Below are 23,694 nucleotides of genomic sequence, written 5' to 3'. Positions count from 1 at the left end.
ATGGCGATTTTTTTGAAGTTGTATTTTTTTGTCATAATTTTTCGGAAAATGAAAAAATGTAAAAAATTATTTTCACTATTTTTTTTTTTTACATACTGTCACCAGTGCAGTACAGCGTCATCATATAACTGGCATGGCGGTGAACAGGGACACTGACTGGTGACAGTATGAAAAAAAAAAATATATATATATTTTTTTTATTTTTTTTAATTTTTTTATTATATTTAATTTTTTATTACATTTTTTTAAAGATTTTTTTTTCATATTTTACTATGACCAAAGTAGTACAATGTTACCATAGTAACATTGTACTACTTTGGGGGAGTGATCAGTATTTTTTTTTTTTTTTTTTTATACACAGTTTGCTTATAGCAAAGAATTACTTTGCTATAAGCAAGCATTTAGCTGAATGAAATCGATTCATTCAGCTTTTTTCTTTTTTTTTTTGTGCTTAGCTGTGATTTGGTCACAGCTAATCACATGACATGTGCATGTGACCTGCTGTGACCATTCACAGCTAGGCACTAGTATACAATGGATGGCATCATGAATGAAGCCATCCATTGTATACAACTATCATGTGACCTGCTGTGATTGGTCACAGCAGGTCACATGGTACCAGCTACGGGAGCCGGTACTCGGATCTGTCATCGGCCGTGTCCGAGGTGCACGGCCCGTGACAGATCCCGCTGCTGAGCCGCTCTGCTGTGCCGCAAACTGCGCATGTGCGGGAGCACGCCAAATGGCGTGCACCCGGAATACAGGAGCGCATTTCAAGCCGCCAAACGGCCATTGGCCGGGCAGCTAATGGTTAAATAATTATGTTTTTAAAAAGTTAACAAAAAAAAAAACCCAATTCCCCCCCTCCCAAACAAAAAACAAAACACACACACAAAAAAAATTAAATAAAATAAAAGGCAGCCTTCTCTTTTCTATGTTTTTATGTTTACAAAATATTGTGACAAAAAATTACAACTTCAAAATATTCGCCATGCCTCTTATTAAATACCTTGGACTATCTATTTAAAAAATATTAGTAAATTAATTATTTAATTAATTATGTTTTTAAAAAGTTAACAAAAAAAAAAAGCCAATCCCCCCCCCAAAAAAAAAAGAAAACACACTTAAAAAAAAAACAAAAACAAAAAACCAGGCACCGTCACTTTTCTATGTTTTTATGTTTACAAAATATTGTGACGAAAATTTACAACTTCAAAATACTCGCCATGCCGCTTATTGAATATCTTGGACTATCTATTTAAAAAAAATTAGTATTTAATTATTAAAGTAATTATGTTTTTAAAAAGTTAACAAAAAAACCCAATTTCCCCCCTCCCCAAACAAAAAAAAAAAGTAAAAAAAACACACTAAAAAAAAAAAATTAAATAAAAAACAGGCAGCCGTCACTTTTCTATGTTTTTATGTTTCCAAATTATTGAGTAGTTTTTAAAAAGTTAACAAAAAAAAATCCCAATTCCCCCCCTCCCAAACAAAAAACAAAACACACACACACAAAAAATAAAATAAAATAAAAGGCAGCCTTCTCTTTTCTATGTTTTTATGTTTACAAAATATTGTGACAAAAAATTACAACTTCAAAATACTCGCCATGCCTCTTATTAAATACCTTGGACTATCTATTTAAAAAATATTAGTAAATTAATTATTTAATTAATTATCTTTTTAAAAAGTTAACAAAAAAAAAAAAGCCAACCCCCCCCCAAAAAAAAAAGAAAACACACTTAAAAAAAAAACAAAAACAAAAAACCAGGCACCGTCACTTTTCTATGTTTTTATGTTTACAAAATATTGTGACGAAAATTTACAACTTCAAAATACTCGCCATGCCGCTTATTGAATATCTTGGACTATCTATTTAAAAAAAATTAGTATTTAATTATTAAAGTAATTATGTTTTTAAAAAGTTAACAAAAAAACCCAATTTCCCCCCTCCCCAAACAAAAAAAAAAAAGTAAAAAAAACACACTAAAAATAAATAAATAAATAAAAAACAGGCAGCCGTCACTTTTCTATGTTTTTATGTTTCCAAATTATTGAGTAGTTTTTAAAAAGTTAACAAAAAAAAATCCCAATTCCCCCCCTCCCAAACAAAAAACAAAACACACACACAAAAAAAATAAAATAAAATAAAAGGCAGCCTTCTCTTTTCTATGTTTTTATGTTTACAAAATATTGTGCCGAAAATTTACAACTTCAAAATACTCGCCATGCCGCTTATTGAATATCTTGGACTATCTATTTAAAAAAAATTAGTATTTAATTATTAAAGTAATTATGTTTTTAAAAAGTTAACAAAAAAAAAAATTTCCCCCCTCCCCAAACAAAAAAAAAAGTAAAAAAAACACACTAAAAAAAAAAAATTAAATAAAAAACAGGCAGCCGTCATGTTTTTATGTTTCCAAATTATTGAGTAGTTTTTAAAAAGTTAACAAAAAAAAAATCCCAATTCCCCCCCTCCCAAACAAAAAACAAAACACACACACAAAAAAAAAAAAAAAAAAAGGCAGCCATCTTTTTTCTATGTGTTTATGTTTACAAAATATTGTGACTAAAAAATTACAACTTCAAAATACTTGCCATGCCTCTTAATAAATACCTTGGACTATCTATTTAAAAATATTAGTAAATTAATTATTCAGTTAATTATTTTTTAAAAAAGGTAACAAAAAAAACCCAATTTCCCCCCTCCCCAAAAAAAAAAAAAGTAAAAAAACACACAAAAAAAAATAAATAAATAAAAAACAGGCACTTTTCTGTTTTTATGTTTCCAAATTATTGAGACTGAAAAATCACAACTTAAAAATACTCGCCATGCCTCTTATTGAATACCTTGGACAATCTATTTAAAAAAATATTACTAAATTAATTATTTAATTAATTATGTTTTTAAAAAGTTAACAAAATAAACCCAACTCCCCCCCCCCCCAAAAAAAAAAAAAAAAAAAGAAAACACACTCAAAAAACAAAAAAAAAACAGGCAGCCGTCACTTTTCTATGTTTTTATGTTTACAAAATATTATGTTGAAAAATTATAACTATTTCCCAAAAAGGGGTCATTTGGGGGGACATTTGTACCGCCCTGATATTTTCGGGCCCCGAGAAGAGTACATGACATACAGAAGGTGCGATGGTCGGGTGTCCAAACACGGAAGTTTTTTTTCGTGGGAAAACAAGCGAACTGATTGTCGAATAAACGCCTTTAAATGACTAACTCAGATAAATCGATAATCTTCCAAAGAGGGAAAACTTCCATATCAGGTGTGCTTACATATGAAATCTGAAACCCCGGACGTGCTGTATATGTACACAATCCGTAATCTGGCCGCTAACTTCTGTTGGACGCCGTCCAAGATTCATGACATCACCGGGAACTTACACATAATTCATTCTTGTCTTGCACAACACAGGACACCCGTACGCTGGAAAGTAAAAGGTGCCCCCCCCCCCCCCCGTGTTTTCTTTAGGTGAATGTTGTCAAATGCACAGAAAATCCATCATTTTGGGGACCTTCTTCCTCACACGGTATCGCCACGCGTGATCTGATAACGCGGGAAAAACACGCAGATGGATGTTCTGTTTTTCATGTTGTTGTATAATATATTCTCCCGTTTCCTTATATAATGGCGGTCAGATCCATCATTGACCCCTTCCAGTCCGGACACTACTTCCCCCCTTCCAGTCCGGACACTTCCCCCCCCTTCCAGTCCGGACACTTCCCCCCCCTTCCAGTCCGGACACTTCCCCCCCCTTCCAGTCCGGACACTTCCCCCCCCTTCCAGTCCGGACACTTTCACCCCTTCCAGTCCGGACACTTCCCCCCCCTTCCAGTCCGGACACTTCCCCCCCCTTCCAGTCCGGACACTTCCCCCCTTCCAGTCCAGACACTTTCCCCCCCTTCCAGTCAGGACACTTTCCCCCCTTCCAGTCCGGACACTTCCCCCCCTTCCAGTCCGGACACTTCCCCCCTTCCAGTCCGGACACTTTCCCCCCCTTCCAGTCCGGACACTTCCCCCCTTCCAGTCCGGACACTTTCCCCCCCTTCCAGTCCGGACACTTCCCCCCCTTCCAGTCCGGACACTTTCACCCCCTTCCAGTCCGGACACTTTCCCCCCCTTCCAGTCCAGACACTTCCCCCCCCTTCCAGTCCGGACACTTCCCCCCCCCCCCCCTTCCAGTCCGGACACTTTCACCCCCTTCCAGTCCGGACACTTTCCCCCCCTTCCAGTCCGGACACTTCCCCCCCTTCCAGTCCGGACACTTTCACCCCCTTCCAGTCCGGACACTTTCCCCCCCTTCCAGTCCGGACACTTTCACCCCCTTCCAGTCCGGACACTTTCCCCCCCCTTCCAGTCCGGACACTCCCTCCCCACCTTCCAGTCCGGACACTTTCCCCCCTTCCAGTCTGGACCCTATCCCCCCCCCCCTTCCAGTCCGGACACTTTCCCCCCCTTCCAGTCCGGACACTTTCACCCCCTTCCAGTCCGGACACTCCCTCCCCCCCTTCCAGTCCGGACACTTTCCCCCCCTTCCAGTCCGGACACTTCCCCCCCTTCCAGTCCGGACCCTTTCCCCCCCTTCCAGTCCGGACACTTTCCCCCCCTTCCAGTCCGGACACTTTCCCCCCCTTCCAGTCCGGACACTTTCACCCCCTTCCAGTCTGGACCCTTTCCCCCCCTTCCAGTCCGGACACTTTCCCCCCTTCCAGTCCGGACACTTCCCCCCTTCCAGTCCGGACACTTTCCCCCCCTTCCAGTCCGGACACTTTCCCCCCCTTCCAGTCCGGACACTTTCCCCCCCTTCCAGTCTGGACACTTTCCCCCCCTTCCAGTCTGGACACTTTCCCCCCCTTCCAGTCTGGACACTTTCACCCCCTTCCAGTCTGGACACTTTCACCCCCCTTCCAGTCCGGACACTTTCACCCCCTTCCAGTCCGGACCCTTTCCCCCCCTTCCAGTCCGGACGCTTTCCCCCCTTCCAGTCCGGACACTCCCTCCCCCCCTTACAGTCCGGACACTTTCCCCCCCTTCCAGTCCGGACACTTTCACCCCCTTCCAGTCCGAAAACTTTCACCCCCTTCCAGTCCGGACACTTTCACCCCCTTCCAGTCCGGACACTTTCCCCCCCTTCCAGTCCGGACACTTTCACCCCCTTCCAGTCCGGACACTTTCACCCCCTTCCAGTCCGGACACTTTCACCCCCTTCCAGTCCGGACACTTTCACCCCCTTCCAGTCCGGACACTTTCACCCCCTTCCAGTCCGGACACTTTCCCCCCCCCCCCTTCCAGTCCGGACACTTTCACCCCCTTCCCCCCCAGGCCAATTTTCAGCTTTCAGCGCTGTAACACTTTGAATGACAATTGCGCGGTCATGCAACACTGTACCTGTATGAATTTTTTAGCATTTTTTTGAGACAGATAAAGCTTTATTTTGGTGGTATTTATTCCCCGCTGGGATTTTTTTTTTTTTTTTGCTATATAAATGAAAATGTCCAAAAATTTTGGAAAAAAAGTTTTTCTTATAAAATTTTTCAAATAAATAATATTTCATCATAAATCTTGGCCAAAATGTATTCCGTTATTGTTTTAGTAAAAAAAAAAAAAAATTTTTTTTACATTTTTATTGTTTTTTTTTAACCACTTGCCCTCCTGAGGATTTCCCCCCCTTAATGACCACGCCTCTTTTTTCTACTCGGTGCTGCATTAATTCAACTGATAATTGCGCGGTCATGCAATGCTGCACCCAAACGAAATTTACTTCCTTTTTTTTCACACAAATAGAGCTTTCTTTTGGTGGTATTTGATCATCTGTGCGCTTCTTATTTTGCACGCTATAAACAAAAATTTTGAAGAAAAACAATATTTTTTACTTTCAGCTATAAAAAATATATAGTAAACTCAAAGTTAGTCATAAATTTAGGCCAAAATGTATTCTGCTCCATGTTTTTGGTAAAAAAAATCCCAATAAGTGTATATTGATTGCTTTGTGTGAAGTTATAGCGTCTACAAACTATGGGATAGATACTGCAATTTACGCCATTTTTCTGCTATACAGCGCTGCGCTAATTTAACCCCTCGCCTACAGGGCACTTCTACCCCCTTCCTGCCTACAGGACACTTCTACCCCCTTCCTGCCCACAGGACACTTCTACCCCCTTCCTGCCCACAGGACACTTCTACCCCCTTCCTGCCTACCGGGCACTTCTACCCCCTTCCTGCCTACCGGGCACTTCTACCCCCTTCCTGCCTACCGGGCACTTCTACCCCTTTCCTGCCTACAGGACACTTCTACCCCCTTCCTGCCTACAGGGCACTTCTACCCCCTTCCTGCCTACAGGGCACTTCTACCCCTTTCCTGCCTACCGGGCACTTCTACCCCCTTCCTGCCTACAGGGCACTTCTACCCCTTTCCTGCCTACAGGGCACTTCTACCCCCTTCCTGCCTACCGGGCACTTCTACCCCCTTCCTGCCTACAGGGCACTTCTACCCCCTTCCTGCCTACCGGACACTTCTACCCCCTTCCTGCCTACAGGGCACTTCTACCCCCTTCCTGCCCACCGGCACTTCTACCCCCTTCCTGCCTACAGGGCACTTCTACCCCCTTCCTGCCTACCGGGCACTTCTACCCCCTTCCTGCCTACAGGGCACTTCTACCCCCTTCCTGCCTACAGGGCACTTCTACCCCCTTCCTGCCTCCCGGGCACTTCTACCCCCTTCCTGCCTACCAGGCACTTCTACCCCCTTCCTGCCTACAGGGCACTTCTACCCCCTTCCTGCCTACCGGGCACTTCTACCCCCTTCCTGCCTACCGGGCACTTCTACTCCCTTCCTGCCTACAGGGCACTTCTACCCCCTTCCTGTCCAGGCCAATTTTCAGCTTTCAGCGCTGTCGCACTTTGATTGACAATTGCGCGGTCATGCAACACTGTACCCATATGAAATTTTGATCATTTTTTTCTCACAAATAGAGCTTTCTTTTGGTGGTATTTAATCGCCTGTGCGTTTTTTATTTTTTGCGCTATAAAAAAAAGTTGACAATTTTGAGGAAAAAAAAAAATATTTTGGACTTTTTGCTATAAAACATGTCCAGTAAAAAAAATTTAAAAATCTAATTTCGTCATAAATTTCGGCCAAAATGCATTCTGCGACGTCTTTGCTAAAAAAAAAAACCCCAATACGTGTAAATTAATTGGTTTACGTGAAAGTTATAGCGTTTAAAAATGGCGGGAAAGATACTGGGATTTTTAGTTTTTTTTATACTAATAATGGCGGCGATCAGTGACTTATGGCGGGACTGCGGACATTCTGACATTGGGGGGTACTGACTTGGGGTCACTGACATCCCCAGTGACACCAATACAGTGATCAGTGCAAAAAAAAAAAACCCACTGGCACTGTACTAATGGCACTGGGGAGGAAGGGGTTAACTTTATTTTTCAGGAAAAGGGTTAACTGTGTGAGGGGGAGTGTTTTACTAGGGGGCGGGGTGTGTGCTGCACAGGAGCACCCTGATCAGGAGAGATAAAATCTTCTCTCTGGATCAGCATGTCAGGAGCTGTCAGGGAACTGATAGAAAGCACAGCTACTGCAGCCCTGCTCTCTGTCAGTGATTGCCGCTAATCGGCGGGACATGGCCGGTAATGACCGGCTGTGACCTGGCGACTGACATCCGCGGTCACGATCGGCGGCGCAGGTAGGGCAGTGGCGCGCCTCTCGCGCGCCCCCTACCTGTTTTGCAAAAGCACGTTTTAAAATGTGGTTTTGCACATCCGTGCCGCCCTGCCACCGTATTTCTACAGTGGCTGGGCGCCATGTGGTTACTATTATTATTTATGTTTTTTTTTACATACTGTCACCCTAGCAGTGACACTGTACTACTTTTTTTGGGGGGGGGGGGTGATGAAGATTTTTTTTTTTGCACTGATTGCTTTTACACTGCCTGTACCTGGAGGGGGGAGCGGTGCCGCTTGATCCACTTCCACGTGGCCCGGATCTCCCCCGCCGCTGTGGCATCCGATAAAGAAGGGCCCGCCGCGGCCTGTCACATCCAAGTCCCCGGACCCTGGACGCACCGCGGGAGGGGGAAGCCGCCACTCAAACCTCCCACCGCTTGTTTTGTAACTTGTTTTGTATAACTCATCCCTGAACTAGGAGACATGGGTGAGGGTGGTGGGGAATGGGGGTGGGGGGGGGGGGATGATTGCTCCGGGTACATTGTTAGTTTAGTTTTGTTGTCTTTTTGCCTCTTTACTTGTAAACCAAAATAATGATTTTTTCTTCTTTTCAATGAAACACGTCTACACATCCCAGAAGTGGTGAAGATTCATATCAGGACCCTCCTGACAGCCAGCAAAAGGAGGAAACTACGGTAGATGTCTGACTTTGATTGGCTCAAAAGTCAAGGGTCAGAGGTCACTTGAGATTTCTATGATATGATCAATGATGTCACCCCGAGACCCACCCTTTGCTTATATTACAAGAGCTATATCCACTCTCCCCGGACCCCGCATTCACTATATCCGCTCTCCCCGGACCCCGCATTCACTATATCCGCTCTCCCCGGACCCCGCATTCACTATATCCGCTCTCCCCGGACCCCGCATTCACTATATCCGCTCTCCCCGGACCCCGCATTCACTATATCCGCTCTCCCCGGACCCCGCATTCACTATATCCGCTCTCCCCGGACCCCGCATTCACTATATCCGCTCTCCCCGGACCCCGCATTCCCTATATCCGCTCTCCCCGGACCCCGCATTCACTATATCCGCTCTCCCCGGACCCCGCATTCACTATATCCGCTCTCCCCGGACCCCGCATTCACTATATCCGCTCTCCCCGGACCCCGCATTCACTATATCCGCTCTCCCCGGACCCCGCATTCACTATATCCGCTCTCCCCGGACCCCGCATTCACTATATCCGCTCTCCCCGGACCCCGCATTCACTATATCCGCTCTCCCCGGACCCCGCATTCCCTATATCCGCTCTCCCCGGACCCCGCATTCCCTATATCCGCTCTCCCCGGACCCCGCATTCACTATATCCGCTCTCCCCGGACCCCGCATTCACTATATCCGCTCTCCACGGACCCCGCATTCACTATATCCGCTATCCTCGGACCCCGCATTCACTATATCCGCTCTCCCCGGACCCCGCATTCACTATATCCGCTCTCCCCGGACCCCGCATTCACTATATCCGCTCTCCCCGGACCCCGCATTCACTATATCCGCTCTCCACGGACCCCGCATTCACTATATCCGCTATCCCCGGACCCCGCATTCACTATATCCGCTCTCCCCGGACCCCGCATTCACTATATCCGCTCTCCCCGGACCCCGCATTCACTATATCCGCTATCCTCGGACCCCGCATTCACTATATCCGCTCTCCCCGGACCCCGCATTCCCTATATCCGCTCTCCCCGGACCCCGCATTCACTATATCCGCTCTCCCCGGACCCCGCATTCACTATATCCGCTCTCCCCGGACCCCGCATTCACTATATCCGCTCTCCCCGGACCCCGCATTCCCTATATCCGCTCTCCCCGGACCCCGCATTCACTATATCCGCTCTCCCCGGACCCCGCATTCACTATATCCGCTCTCCCCGGACCCCGCATTCACTATATCCGCTCTCCCCGGACCCCGCATTCACTATATCCGCTCTCCCCGGACCCCGCATTCACTATATCCGCTCTCCCCGGACCCCGCATTCACTATATCCGCTCTCCCCGGACCCCGCATTCACTATATCCGCTCTCCCCGGACCCCGCATTCCCTATATCCGCTCTCCCCGGACCCCGCATTCCCTATATCCGCTCTCCCCGGACCCCGCATTCACTATATCCGCTCTCCCCGGACCCCGCATTCACTATATCCGCTCTCCACGGACCCCGCATTCACTATATCCGCTATCCTCGGACCCCGCATTCACTATATCCGCTCTCCCCGGACCCCGCATTCACTATATCCGCTCTCCCCGGACCCCGCATTCACTATATCCGCTCTCCCCGGACCCCGCATTCACTATATCCGCTCTCCACGGACCCCGCATTCACTATATCCGCTATCCCCGGACCCCGCATTCACTATATCCGCTCTCCCCGGACCCCGCATTCACTATATCCGCTCTCCCCGGACCCCGCATTCACTATATCCGCTATCCTCGGACCCCGCATTCACTATATCCGCTCTCCCCGGACCCCGCATTCCCTATATCCGCTCTCCCCGGACCCCGCATTCACTATATCCGCTCTCCCCGGACCCCGCATTCACTATATCCGCTCTCCACGGACCCCGCATTCACTATATCCGCTATCCTCGGACCCCGCATTCACTATATCCGCTCTCCCCGGACCCCGCATTCACTATATCCGCTCTCCCCGGACCCCGCATTCCCTATATCCGCTCTCCCCGGACCCCGCATTCACTATATCCGCTCTCCCCGGACCCCGCATTCACTATATCCGCTCTCCCCGGACCCCGCATTCACTATATCCGCTCTCCACGGACCCCGCATTCACTATATCCGCTATCCTCGGACCCCGCATTCACTATATCCGCTCTCCCCGGACCCTGCATTCACTATATCCGCTTTCCCAGACCCCGCATTCCCTATATCTTGTCTCCCGGGAGTATATATATACATATATATATAAAATAAAGCAAAAAAACATGCTGCTGGAGATGTTTAAACAATTAATAAATATATATGTATTTATATATATATGTACAGTTGTGTTCAAAATAATATCAGTGTGTTGAAAAAAGTGAATAAAGCTGCAAATCCTTCTAATACTTTTATTTCCATCCACACAAATGCATTGGGAACACGACACATTCTATTCCAAATCACAACATGAAGAAAAATACATCAAATTTGTGTTGTTCCTCTAAAAAAATGGAAGAAAAGTGAATATTAGACGGTTCAAAATAATGGCCGTGTTTGTATTCTTCTTTACAAACTCCAACATTCACTATATAAACTGAGAAATGTTTGAAGATTTTGCTTTCCTTTGAATGACTTCATGAATATTTGGTTGTAGTCGCACTGTTTCTGAGAACTGCTGTACATCTGTGTTGCATGGAGTCCCCCAACTTCTGGCCCCTGTGATCAGGTATTCCAGCCCAGGATGATTGGACCACATTCCACAGTTCTTCTCTATTTCTTGGTTTTGCCTCAGAAACGGCATTTTTGATGTCACCCCACAAGTTTTCTATTGGATGAAGATCCGGGGATTGGGCTGGCCACTCCATAACGTCCATCTTGTTGGTCTGGAACCAAGATGTTGCACGTTTACTGGTGTGTTTGGGGTCGTTGTCTTGTTGGAACCCCCATTTCAAGGGCATTTCCTCTTCAGCATAAGGCAGCATGACCTCTTCAAGTATTCTGATGGATTCAAACTGATCCATGATCCCTGGTATGTGATAAATAGGCCCAACACCGTAGTATGAGAAACATCCCCATATCATGATGCTTGCACCACCATGCTTCACGGTCTTCACAGTGTACTGTGACTTGAATTCAGTGTTTGGGGGTCGTCTGACAAAATGTCTCTGCCCACTAGACCCAAAAAGAACAATCTTACTTCCATCAGTCCACAAAATGTTGCGCCATTTCTCTTTAGGCCGGTCAATGTGCTCTTTGGCAGATTGTAACCTCTTCAGCACACGTCTTTTTCCCAACAGTGGGACTTTGCGGGGGCTTCTTGCAGATAGCTTGGCTTCACATCGGCGTCTTCTAATTGTAACAGTCCTCACAGGGAACGTCACACCTTCTTTCATCTTCCTGGAGCTGATTGTTGGCTGAGTCCTCACAGGGAACGTCACACCTTCTTTCATCTTCCTGGAGCTGATTGTTGGCTGAGTCCGCGCCATGTTGGCTATTCTTCTATCCATTCCAATGGTAGTTTTTCGCTTTCTTCCGCGTCTTTCAGGTTTTGGTTGCCATTTTAAAGCATTTGCCATCATTTTAGCTGAGCAGCCGATCATTTTCTGCACTTCTTTATATGTTTTCCCCTCCAATCAACTTTTTAATCAAGGTACGCTGTTCTTCTGAACAATGTCTGGAACGACCCATTTTCCTCAGAATTTCAGAGAGAAATGCACTGTAACCAGCATGGACAACATTTGCTGCCTTCCTTCCTTAAATAAGGGCAATAATTGCCACCTGTTTATCAAAGAATGAATGACCTCACTAATAGAACTCCACACTGCTATTATTGTGAACACGCCCCTTTCAATGAGTGATTCAATGACACAGAATCAGCAGCATGCATGTCATGACTGTGGGGTCTGTTGGATTTCTATGACTCTACTACACCTGCTAGGAAATTATTTGCCATGTAGAAATATCATTTCCACCAAAAACAGAGATTGATCCGGTTAGTGATGTCTGACGGCTATTATTGTGAACACAACTGTATATATATATATACAGTATATACAGTGGGGATGGAAAGTTTGGGCACCCCAGCTAAAAATTTGTATTAATGTGCATAAAGAAGCCAAGGAAAGATGGAAAAATCTCCAAAAGGCATCAAATTACAGATTAGACATTCTTATAATATGTCAACAAAAGTTAGATTTTATTTCCATCATTTACACTTTCAAAATAACAGAAAACAAAAAAATGGCGTCTGCAAAAGTTTGGGCCCCCTGCAGAGTTAATATCTTGTACTGCCCCCTTTGGCAAGTATCACAGCTTGTAAACACTTTTTGTAGCCAGCCAAGAGTCTTTCAATTCTTGTTTGAGGTATCTTTGCCCATTCTTCCTTACAAAAGTCTTCCAGTTCTTTGAGATTTCTGGGCTGTCTGTCACGCACGGCTCTTTTAAGGTCTATCCATAGATATCAATTATGTTGAGGTCAGGAGATTGTGAAGGCCATGGCAAAACCTTCAGTTTACGCCTCTTGATGTAATCCCCTGTGGATTTCGAGGTGTGTTTAGGATCATTATTCATTTGTAGAAGCCATCCTCTCTTTGACTCCAGCTTTTTCACAGATGGCATCAAGTTACCATCCAAAATTTGCTGAAATTTTATTGAATCCATTTTTCCTTCTACTCGTGAGATGTTCCCTGTGCCACTGGCTGCCACACAACCCCAAAGCATGATTGATCCAACCCCATGCTTAACAGTTGGACAGAGGTTCTTTTCATTAAATTCTGTGCCCCTTCTTCTCCAAACGTACCTTTGCTCATTCCGGCCAAAAAGTTCAATTGTAACCTCATCGGCCCACAGAACTTGTTTCCAAAATGCATCAGGCTTGTCTATATGTTCATTTGCAAAGTTCAAACGATGATTTTTGTGGTGAGGACGTAGAAGAGGTTTTCTTCTGATGACTCTTCCATGAAGACCATATTTGTACAAGTATCTCTTTATAGTGGAATAGTGACCACAACTCCAGTGTCTGCCAGATCTTTCTGGAGGGATCGTGCAGTCAAACGTGGGTTTTGAATTGTTTTTCTCACAATCCTACGAGCTGTTCTGTCTGATATTTTTCTTGGTCTTCCAGATCTTGCTTTAACTTCCACTGTTCCTGATGACTGCCGTTTCTTAATTACATTCCGAACAGAGGATATTGACATCTGAAAACGCTTTGCTATCTTCTTATAGCCTTCTCCAGCTTTGTGAGCGTCAACTATTTTCAGTTTCAGTTTTCTAGACAACTGCTTAGAAGAACCCATGGTGCTGATTGTTGGGGCAAGGTCAGATGAGTCTGGGCATTTAAAACCTTTGAGATTGACATCACCTGGTCTTCCCAGACGATGATTGAGAACAATCCATGACACTGGCAGGTCTCAGCTTGGCAAAGGGGGCAGTGCATGCTATAAATTCTGCAGGGGTGCCCAAACTTTCGATCCCCACTGTATATATATATATAATATAAAAGGTGCTAGAAATATATTTAAATAAGTTTTATATATATATATATATATTTATTTATGTATTTATTTAAAAAAAACCAAGCTGCTAGAAATATATATATCTGATGTAGGTCTGCTTTACATAAGTGTACTCACCTGCTGAGAACATGCAGTGCCAGACCTGATATTACCCATGATGCCTTGCTGGATTACAATGCTCCATCTATGACCGATGTCTTCATAATGCGGCTTTCATGTTTTCATTTTGATCCCGTAAAACAATGCCGCTAAATATTATAAAATAATGAGCTTAATTATCCTGAACTCTGTGGGCCGGTTGGTCCCGGGCTCCTGTTGTTGTAGGCGCGGCCTGCAAGGCTCAGAATTTGTCTCCATTAAGTCGTCTTTGTCTCGCTCTGTTTAGACGTGACCACAATGGTGTCCTTTGTATTTATCCGTAATAACACGGCCTTCGCTGAGCGCTGGGGATATTGGACCGCATCCCAACCCAACGGCATCCCGGATCCAGAATCAACAGGAGGACCGGCCTGGGACAATGCCACACAATTCCCAGCTTGTCAACTCTCCCAACTCATCACAGCTATGGGGGGGACATGAACTAAATATATTCCCCCCCCAGGAGACGATTCGGAGGGGACATAATCACCTCGTATGAATACATGAATGGCCCACACAGTGAACTCGGTGCCATTGCACATGACTACGCCGCGATTGGCATCGTGTCCTACTGTATACAGCGCTCACAAGAAATTCTTTGCTTGGGAATCTGTTACAAAGTTTCTTACTTGGAGGTCCTGCCACTAACATCACTTCCTGCTGTAGTCTGACAACGCCAAGTCGCTGCCCAGCAATTAGCAGCAGCGTTGTCAGTCAGCCATGCAAGCTCCTTTACTTGGCTGTTGAGCTGCCTAACTCATCCGATAAATGTTGAAAATGATTATTTAATGACATGTTAACATTTTTTCATCAGATTTTGGGGCTATGATACTGTTACAGCACTCACAGGATCCATGCCAAGATTCGCAGGATTTCTATGGCCTCCACTACTTCCAGACTTCCCAGTAATGACACCGGGTGCGTCCTCTGGCCAGAAAAGTATTTCAGCTCCGGTCTTTGCAGTTATTGGTGCCATGTCCAGTTGCCTGTTTCTTGCCAATCTGGATTAACCACATTACTCTCTCGTCTGCTGCCTACCTCAACCACCGCCCTGGCCTGCTACCTGCCATGACACCTGCCCGGACCTGACTAGTGTCTTGCCTGTCCCCTACCACAACTCCTGCCTGGACCTAAATATTCTCTTGCCTCTCACCTGTCGTGACCCCTGCCTAGACCTTACTACTGTCTTGCCTGCTGCCTGCCACAACTTTTGACTAGACTTCACTCTCATCTTGCCTGCCGCTTGCCGTGACCCCTGCCAGGATCTGAATACTTTATTCTCTGCTGCCTGCCACAACCCTTGCCTGGATCTTACCATTCTTTTGACTGCCGCCTGCTATGACCCCTTCCTAGCCCTGGCTACTCTCTTGCCTGTTGCTTGCCATAGCCTCTGACTAGACCTGACTCTCATCCTGCCTGCCGCTTGCCGCGAGCCCTGTCAGCATCTGATTACTCTATTGTCTGCTGCCTGCCACAACCCTTGCCTGGATATTACTATTCTTTTGCCTGCTGCCTGCAATGACCCCTTCCTAGCCCTGACAGCTCTCTTGCCTGTTGCTTGCCACAACCTCTGACTAGACCTGACTCTCATCCTGCCTGCCGCTTGCCATGACCCCTGCCAGGATCTGATTACTCTATTGTCTGCAGCCTGCCACAACCCTTGCCTAGATATTACTATTAATTTGCCTGCCGCTTGCTATGACCCCTGCCTAGCCTTAACTACTCTCTTTCCTGCCACCTACCACAACTCTTGCCTGGACCTAAATATTCTCTTGCCTCTGACCTGTCATGACCCCTGCCTAGACCTTACTACTGTCTTGCCTGCTGACTGCCACAAATCCTGCCTAGACCTGACTACTCCCTTGCCTGTTGCCTGCCACAACCTTTGACTAGACCTGACTATCATCTTGTCTGCCGCTGGCCGTAACCCCTGCCAGGATCTGAATACTTTATTGTCTGCTGCCTGCCACAACCCCTTCCTGGATCTTACCATTCTTTTGCCTTCCGCCTGCAATGACCCCTTCCTAGCCCTGACTACTCTCTTGCCTGCCACCTACCACAACTCCTGCCTGGACCTAAATATTCTCTTGCCTCTGACCTGTCATGACCCCTGCCTAGACCTTACTACTGTCTTGCCTGCTGCCTGCCACAAACCCTGCCTGGACCTGATTTCTCTCTTGCCTGCTGCCTGCCACTACTTCTGCCTAGACCTGACTACTTTCTTATCTACCACATCATTACCAGTCTCCATGCCATAGCCATCTTCTGTCACAGCAACCCCTTAGTAGAGAAATCCTGAGGGCCATGACCCAGTGCCAGTTTGTGGCAAAGAAAACCAAAGACCACTAGAGTTTGTGGCCAATCCTCACCATCACTAGCTCTAGTGAAGACCAGTTGTACTTAGACTCTGCATCTTGGGTGAGTCTGTGTCAACCAGGGACCACTAGAGTTTCCAGCCCATCTCCATCATCAGCAGCTCTGGTGAAGACCAGTTGGTACTTAGACTCTACATCTTGGGTGAGTCTGTGTCAACCGGGGCCTCTAGGGTTTTCGGCCCATCTCCATCATCAGCAGCTCTGGTGAAGACCAGTTGGTACGTAGATGCTACATCTTTGGTAAGCCTGCATCAACTGGGAACCTCTAAGGTTTCTGTTCCATCCAGGGGCGGACTGACCATTCGAGCCCTCGGGCACTGCCCGAGGGCCTGGGGTCAGTAGGGGGCCCCATGAAATGCCTTTTATAGGCTTTTTTTGAGTGTGGGCAAGGACACAGGGGCCCCATGATCCCCTATTGCCCGGGGGCCCCATGAGTGGTCAGTCCGCCCCTGGTTCCATCTCCACCATCAGCAGCTCTGGTGAAGACCAACTGGTACTTAGAGTCTACATCTTGGGTGAGCCTGCATCAACTGGGAACCTCTAAGGTTTCTGTCCCATCTCCACCATCAGCAGCTCTGGTGAGGACCAACTGGTATTTAGACTCTACATCTTGGGTGAGCCTGCGTCAACTGGGAACCTCTAAGGTTTCTGTCCCATGTCCACCATCAGCAGCTCTGGTGAAGACCAACTGGTACTTAGACTCTACATCTTGGGTGAGCCTGCGTCCACTGGGAACCTCTAAGGTTTCTGTCCCATCTCCACCATCAGCAGCTCTGGTGAAGACCAACTGGTACTTAGACTCTACATCTTCGGTGAGCCTGCGTCAACTGGGAACCTCTAAGGTTTCTGTCCCATCTCCACCATCAGCAGCTCTGGTGAAGACCAACTGGTACTTAGACTCTACATCTTGGGTGAGCCTGCGTTAACTGGGAACCTCTAAGGTTTCTGTCCCATCTCCACCATCAGCAGCTCTGGTGAAGACCAACTGGTACTTAGACTCTACATCTTGGGTGAGCCTGCGTCAACTGGGAACCTCTAAGGTTTCTGTCCCATCTTCACCATCAGCAGCTCTGGTGAAGACCAACTGGTATTTAGACTCTACATCTCGGGTGAGCCTGCGTTAACTGGGAACCTCTAAGGTTTCTGTCCCATCTCCACCATCAGCAGCTCTGGTGAAGACCAACTGGTACTTAGACTCTACATCTTGGGTGAGCCTGTGTCAACTGGGAACCTCTAAGGTTTCTGTCCCATCTCCACCATCAGCAGCTCTGGTGAAGACCAACTGGTACTTAGACTCTACATCTTGGGTGAGCCTGTGTCAACTGGGAACCTCTAAGGTTTCTGTCCCATCTCCACCATCAGCAGCTCTGGTGAAGACCAACTGGTACTTAGACTCTACATCTTGGGTGAGTCTGTGTCAACTGTCAGGGGGCGCTACCAAAGACACTTTAAGCTAACCCAGAAAAATTGCCTTTATGTGAGAAGGGTCCGTTTTCTCATTTTGGATCTTTGGAACGGTACAGGTCCACCTCAACTTTCCTTCACACTTTACTAAATGAACCTCACAATCATGAGATTACGGACCCTTTGTGTTTTTCCTAATGTCTATATGTATTACTTCTAAAATGTGATCTCCTCTGATCCTTTCCTAAGTCATAATAACAGCAACATGAACAAAAAGCCTTAACACACACGCACAGCATTTTACATTGCCTCATCTTTGATAAACAAATAGTTTAAACAATCAAGGCCATTGATGATGATGATGAGGAAAGTCTGTGACCCCACTTAGTAACCGGCAGGACCTCCTTTATTGGCAGTAACCGAATGTTTTCTGTAGCTGCTTAAGGATATGAAAAACCGTCAAGTGTTTGTTCAACTCTCCTCCATCCAACAAAAACGGAAGTTTCAATGAGACGAAATTTAAATTGATGTCTTTATCCAACTCGTAGGTTAGTCCAGATCGCGTAAAAATAAATACCCGACATAGATTTAGTCTTCCAACACACAATAGCCGAGAAATATGTCGTCAGTTGGAGAATTGATGTGGCAAATCTTCTGTGTCCATCATCAGAGTAATAAATTATAGCTGGGTGACATCTTCCACACAATGCCTCTTACTCCTCGCTGTCGGAGCCCATACGGTTACATTGTATGTCCTCTGACACTTCTATTCCGACTTGGCCTGAATTACGCCCACATCCCCTTTGGAGAGCGCATTGTCCGAGGTTCTTGTCAGGACTTGGCCCGGAGGGAGAAGATACGGCCTCTGGGAAGCCGGGAATGTTATGGATGTTGTTTACTATTGTGAGGAATGGTGGGAAATCACAGAGAGTAATTCAATTTTTGCATAGCTATATATCCTTGCAAGTGCTAAAAAAAACTGATATATAGAATAAAAAGGGAGGGGGAGGGGGTCGTTTTATGGTATTCAAACTCTCAATTCTATTGCAGAACTAGAAGGATTTCAATGTTTTATTTTTTCACATTCTTTTAGTTCAGAAATGCTATCTGTTTAATCAATGAAAGAGCCAACTGAGACGTTGTTACACGGTATACATCATATATAATCCTGCGCATGCTCATTTTCCTCCGACGTTTAGCCACTTCTGTAGCTAACTGCGTCAAAGGGATCCATTTCTGGCCAGCTATGTCAAAACTATGCTTTTCTAGCCAACTGTATCAAAGTGATCCCTTTCTGGAAAACTGTATCAAAGTGATCCCTTTCTGGCCAACTGTATCAAAGTGATCCCTTTCTGGCCAACTGTATCAAAGTGATCCCTTTCTGGCCAACTGTATCAAAGTGATCCCTTTGTGGCCAACTGTATCAAAGTGATCCCTTTCTGGCCAACTGTACCAAAGTGATCCCTTTCTGGCCAACTGCACCAAAGTGATCCCTTTCTAGCCAACTGTATCAAAGTGATCCCTTTGTGGCCAACTGTATCAAAGTGACCCCTTTCTGGCCATCTGTATCAAGGTGATCCCTTTCTGGCCAACTGTACCAAAGTGATCCCTTTCTGGCCAACTGTGTCAAAGTGATCCCTTTCTGGCCAGTTGTACCAAAGTGATCCCTCTCTGGCCAACTGTGTCAAAACGATGCCTTTGTGGCCATTGGTACCAAAGTGATCCTTTTCTGGCCAACTGTATCAAAGTGATCCCTTTCTGGCTAACTGTACCAAAGTGATCCCTTTGTGGCCAACTGTACCAAAGTGATCCCTTTCTGGCCAACTGTACCAAAGTGATCCCTTTCTGGCCAACTGTGTCAAAGTGATCCCTTTCTGGCCAGTTGTACCAAAGTGATCCCTCTCTGGCCAACTGTGTCAAAACGATGCCTTTGTGGCCATTGGTACCAAAGTGATCCTTTTCTGGCCAACTGTATCAAAGTGATCCCTTTCTGGCTAACTGTACCAAAGTGATCCCTTTGTGGCCAACTGTACCAAAGTGATCCCTTTCTGGCCAACTGTATCAAAGTGATCCCTTTCTGACCACCTGTATCAAAGTGATCCCTTTCTGGCCAACTGTGTCAAAGTGATTCCTTTGTGGCCAACTGTACCAAAGTGATCCCTTTGTGGCCAACTGTACCAAAGTGATCCCTTTCTGGCCAACTGTGTCAAAGTGATCCTTTTCTGGCCAACTGTATGAAAGTGATCCCTTTGTGGCAAACTGTACCAAAGTGATCCCTTTCTGGCCAACTGTGTCAAAGTGACTTCTCTTTGATCCACTGGGTTAGATTTACTAAAGGAAAATATACTGCGCACTGCAAGTGCATTTGCTGTATATCCGAGGAGAAGCTCTGAAATGAGGCAAAGCTCTGCTGATTTTTTTACATCCAATCATGTGCAAGCAATAATGATGTTTTTTGTTTTCCTTGCATGTTCCCCTCAGATCTACAGCAACTGCACTAGCAGTGCAAAGCCTATTTGCCTTTAGTAAATCAACCCCACTGTGTCCACATGATCTCTCTCTGACCAACTTCATCAAAGTGATCCTTCTCTGGCCAACTGTTTCCAAGACATCCCTCTCTGGCCAACTGTATCAAAGTGATCTCTCTCTGGCCAACTGTTTCCTAGTGATCCCTCTCTGGCCAACTGTTTCCTAGTGATCCCTCTCTGGCCAACTGTATCAAAGTGATCCCTCTCTAGCCAACTGTTTCCTAGTGATCCCTCTCTGGCCAACTGTTTCCTAGACATCACTCTTTGACCATCTAAATCACAGTGATTCCTCTCTGGCCAACTGCATCAAAGTGATCCCTCTCTGACCAACTTCATCAAAGTGATCCCTCTCTGGCCAACTGTTTCCTAGTGATCCCTCACTGGCCAGCTGTTTCCTAGACATCCTTCCCTGGCCAACTGTATCAAAGTGATCCCTCTCTGGCCAACTGTATCAAAGTGATCCATCTCTGACCAACTGTTTCCTAGACATCCCTCTTTGACCAACTAAATCACAGTGATTCCTCTCTGGCCAACTGTGTCAAATCAATCCCTCTCTGACCAACTACATCAAAGTGATCCTTCTCTGGCCAACTGTTTCCTAGTGATCCCTCTATGGCCAGCTGTTTCCTAGACATCCCTCTTTGGCCAACTAAATCACAGTGATTCCTCTCTGGCCAACTGCATAAAAGTGATCCCTCTCTGGCCAACTGTTTCCTAGTGATCCCTCTCTGGCCAACTGTTTCCTAGTGATCCCTCTCTGACCAGCTGTTTCCTAATGATCCCTCTCTGGCCAACTGTTTCCTAGTGATCCCGCTCTGGCAAACTGTTTCCTAGTGATCCCTCTCTGGCCAACTGTTTCCTAGTGATCCCTCTCTGACCAGCTGTTTCCTAATGATCCCTCTCTGGCCAACTGTTTCCTAGACATCCCTCCCTGGCAAACTGTATCAAAGTGATCCCTCTCTGGCCAACTGTATCAAAGTGATCCCTCTCTGGCCAACTGTATCAAAGTGATCCCTCTCTGGCCAACTGTATCAAAGTGATCCCTCTCTGGCCAACTGTTTCCTAGTGATCCCTCTCTGGCCAGCTGTTTCTTAGTGATCCCGCTCTGGCAAACTGTTTCCTAGACATCCCTCTTGGGCCAACTAAATCACAGTGATCCCTCTCTGTCCAACTGCATCAAAGTGATCCTTTTCTGGATCTGCATCAAAGTGACCCCTTTCTGGCCAACTGTGTCAAAGTGAACCATGTCTGAATCAACTGCATACAGTGGCTCACTGTATCTAAGGCCAAAGAGGGATCATTTTGATGTGGTGGACTAGAAAGAGATCACTTTGACAAAGTTGGCCAGAGAGGGAACACTTTGACGCAGTTGGCCAGAAAGGGATCACTTTCAATCAATTGGCCAGAAAATGGGGTGTGCAGCGCTATACAAATAAAACACACTGTCATAAATATAACAAAATATGACAAAAAGTAGAAAAGGTCCTATAAACTGAACGATAAACAGTCCGAGGTAATATGATATCAGTCCAAATAGGTATATTCCAGTGATGGAGTATATATGACTTCAATCCAAATGGGTATATTCCAGCATCCTAACATGAAGGTGTAGAAAAATTGCCCACTCACCGGAAGTGCAATTTAATGTGCACATAGAAATTCCATGTAGCCGGAGGTCCCGTGAAGGTACAGCCTGATGATAAAGGTATCCTCTGGTGGTAAATGGGGTGACGGCTGCCAGAGATGATGGTCTGGACCTATATCCCAAATCCTCCAACCTGGGTGGACTCCTAAAATGCTGGGCTGAGATGTGGAGGATTTAGGAGTCCACCCAGGTTGGAGGATTTATCATCAGGCTGTACCTTCACGGGACCTCCGGCTACATGGAATTTCTATGTGCACATTAAATTGCACTTCCGGTGAGTGCGCAATTTTTCTACACCTTCATGTTAGGATGCTGGAATATACCCATTTGGATTGAAGTCATATATACTCCATCACTGGAATATACCTATTTGGACTGATATCATATTACCTCGGACTGTTTATCGTTCAGTTTATAGGACCTTTTCTACTTTTTCTCATATTTTGTTATATTTATGACAGTGTGTTTTATTTGTATAGCGCTGCACACCCCATTTTATGTTATATTCCTAGAAAGGCTTTTTGGTTCCTTTTTGTGCATCAGCAGCTTTATAAGGTGCGCTCGCTAACTCACACATTTTATAATTGGCCAGAAAGGGATCTCTTTGACACAGCTGGCCAGAAAGGGATCACTTTGATGCAGTTGGCCAGAGAGGGATCAAATTGATGCATTTAGCCAGAAAGGGATCCCTTTGACACAGTTGGATATAGAGTGATCACTTTGTTGCAGTTGGCCAGAGAGGGATCACTTTGTTGCAGTTGGCCAGAGAGGGATCACTTTGTTGCAGTTGGCCAGGGAGGGATCACTTTGTTGCAGTTGGCCAGAGAGGGATCACTTTGATGCAGTTGGCCAGAGAGGGATCACTTTGATGCAGTTGGCCAGAGAGGGATCACTTTGATGCAGTTGGCCAGAGAGTGATCACTTTGTTGCAGTTGGCCAGAGAGGGATCACTTTGATGCAGTTGGCCAGAGAGGGATCACTTTGATGCAGTTAGCCAGACAGGGATCAGTGTGATGCAGTTGGCCAGAGAGGGATCAGTTTGATGCAGGTGGCCAGAAAAGGATCCCTTTGACACAGTTAGACAGAGAGGGATCACTTTGTTGCAGTTGGCCAGAGAGGGATCACTTTGATGCAGTTGGCCAGAGAGGGATCACTTTGATGCAGTTAGCCAGACAGGGATCAGTGTGATGCAGTTGGCCAGAGAGGGATCAGTTTGATGCAGGTGGCCAGAAAAGGATCCCTTTGACACAGTTAGACAGAGAGGGATCACTTTGTTGCAGTTGGCCAGAGAAGAATTACTTTGACGCTGTTGGCCAGAGATGAATCACTTTGACACAGCTGGCCAGTGAAGGATCACTTCACTGTGGATCGAGCATAATGGATCGGAATCCGATCCATTATGCTCCCCAATCCGCAGATCCGATCCATCCTGCGGGGATCGTCGGCTTGCTTTACAACTTACCTTTTCGTGGAGCGGTAGGTGTCTCCGGTGCGGCGTGCACCCCCCACACCTGCCCCGGGACACCACTGAATATAGGTTGTAGCTCAGCGCAATGCATGGAGAAGTGCATTTCAATGCGGTGTGTTGCTGCAAATGCACAATTTTTGATTTGCCGTGGTGTGTTGGGCAGCCCATTCAGATCCATGAACAGCCTTAATGCAATGCATGTTAATG

At 46.1% G+C, this 23,694-nt stretch overlaps 1 long non-coding RNA gene across 1 annotated transcript in view; it reads right to left on the bottom strand.

The window, feature by feature from the left end:
* The window catches only part of LOC149459807 (uncharacterized), a 30,746-nt gene extending 16,394 nt beyond the window's left edge, over positions 1-14,352 (bottom strand). Inside the window, exon 1 of the long non-coding RNA XR_016313196.1 lies at positions 14,047-14,352. This is a non-coding gene — a long non-coding RNA (uncharacterized LOC149459807). The remainder of the gene's footprint in view (positions 1-14,046) is intronic.
* Positions 14,353-23,694: the final 9,342 nt, after the last annotated feature.

This window comes from Staurois parvus, unplaced genomic scaffold (assembly GCF_062004578.1).
Source record: "Staurois parvus isolate SC_StPar_1 unplaced genomic scaffold, SC_StPar_1.0 ptg000247l, whole genome shotgun sequence".
Taxonomy (NCBI): domain Eukaryota; kingdom Metazoa; phylum Chordata; class Amphibia; order Anura; family Ranidae; genus Staurois; species Staurois parvus.
Note: the sequence above shows the minus strand (reverse complement) of the source record. Positions and strands in the feature narration are given on the sequence as shown.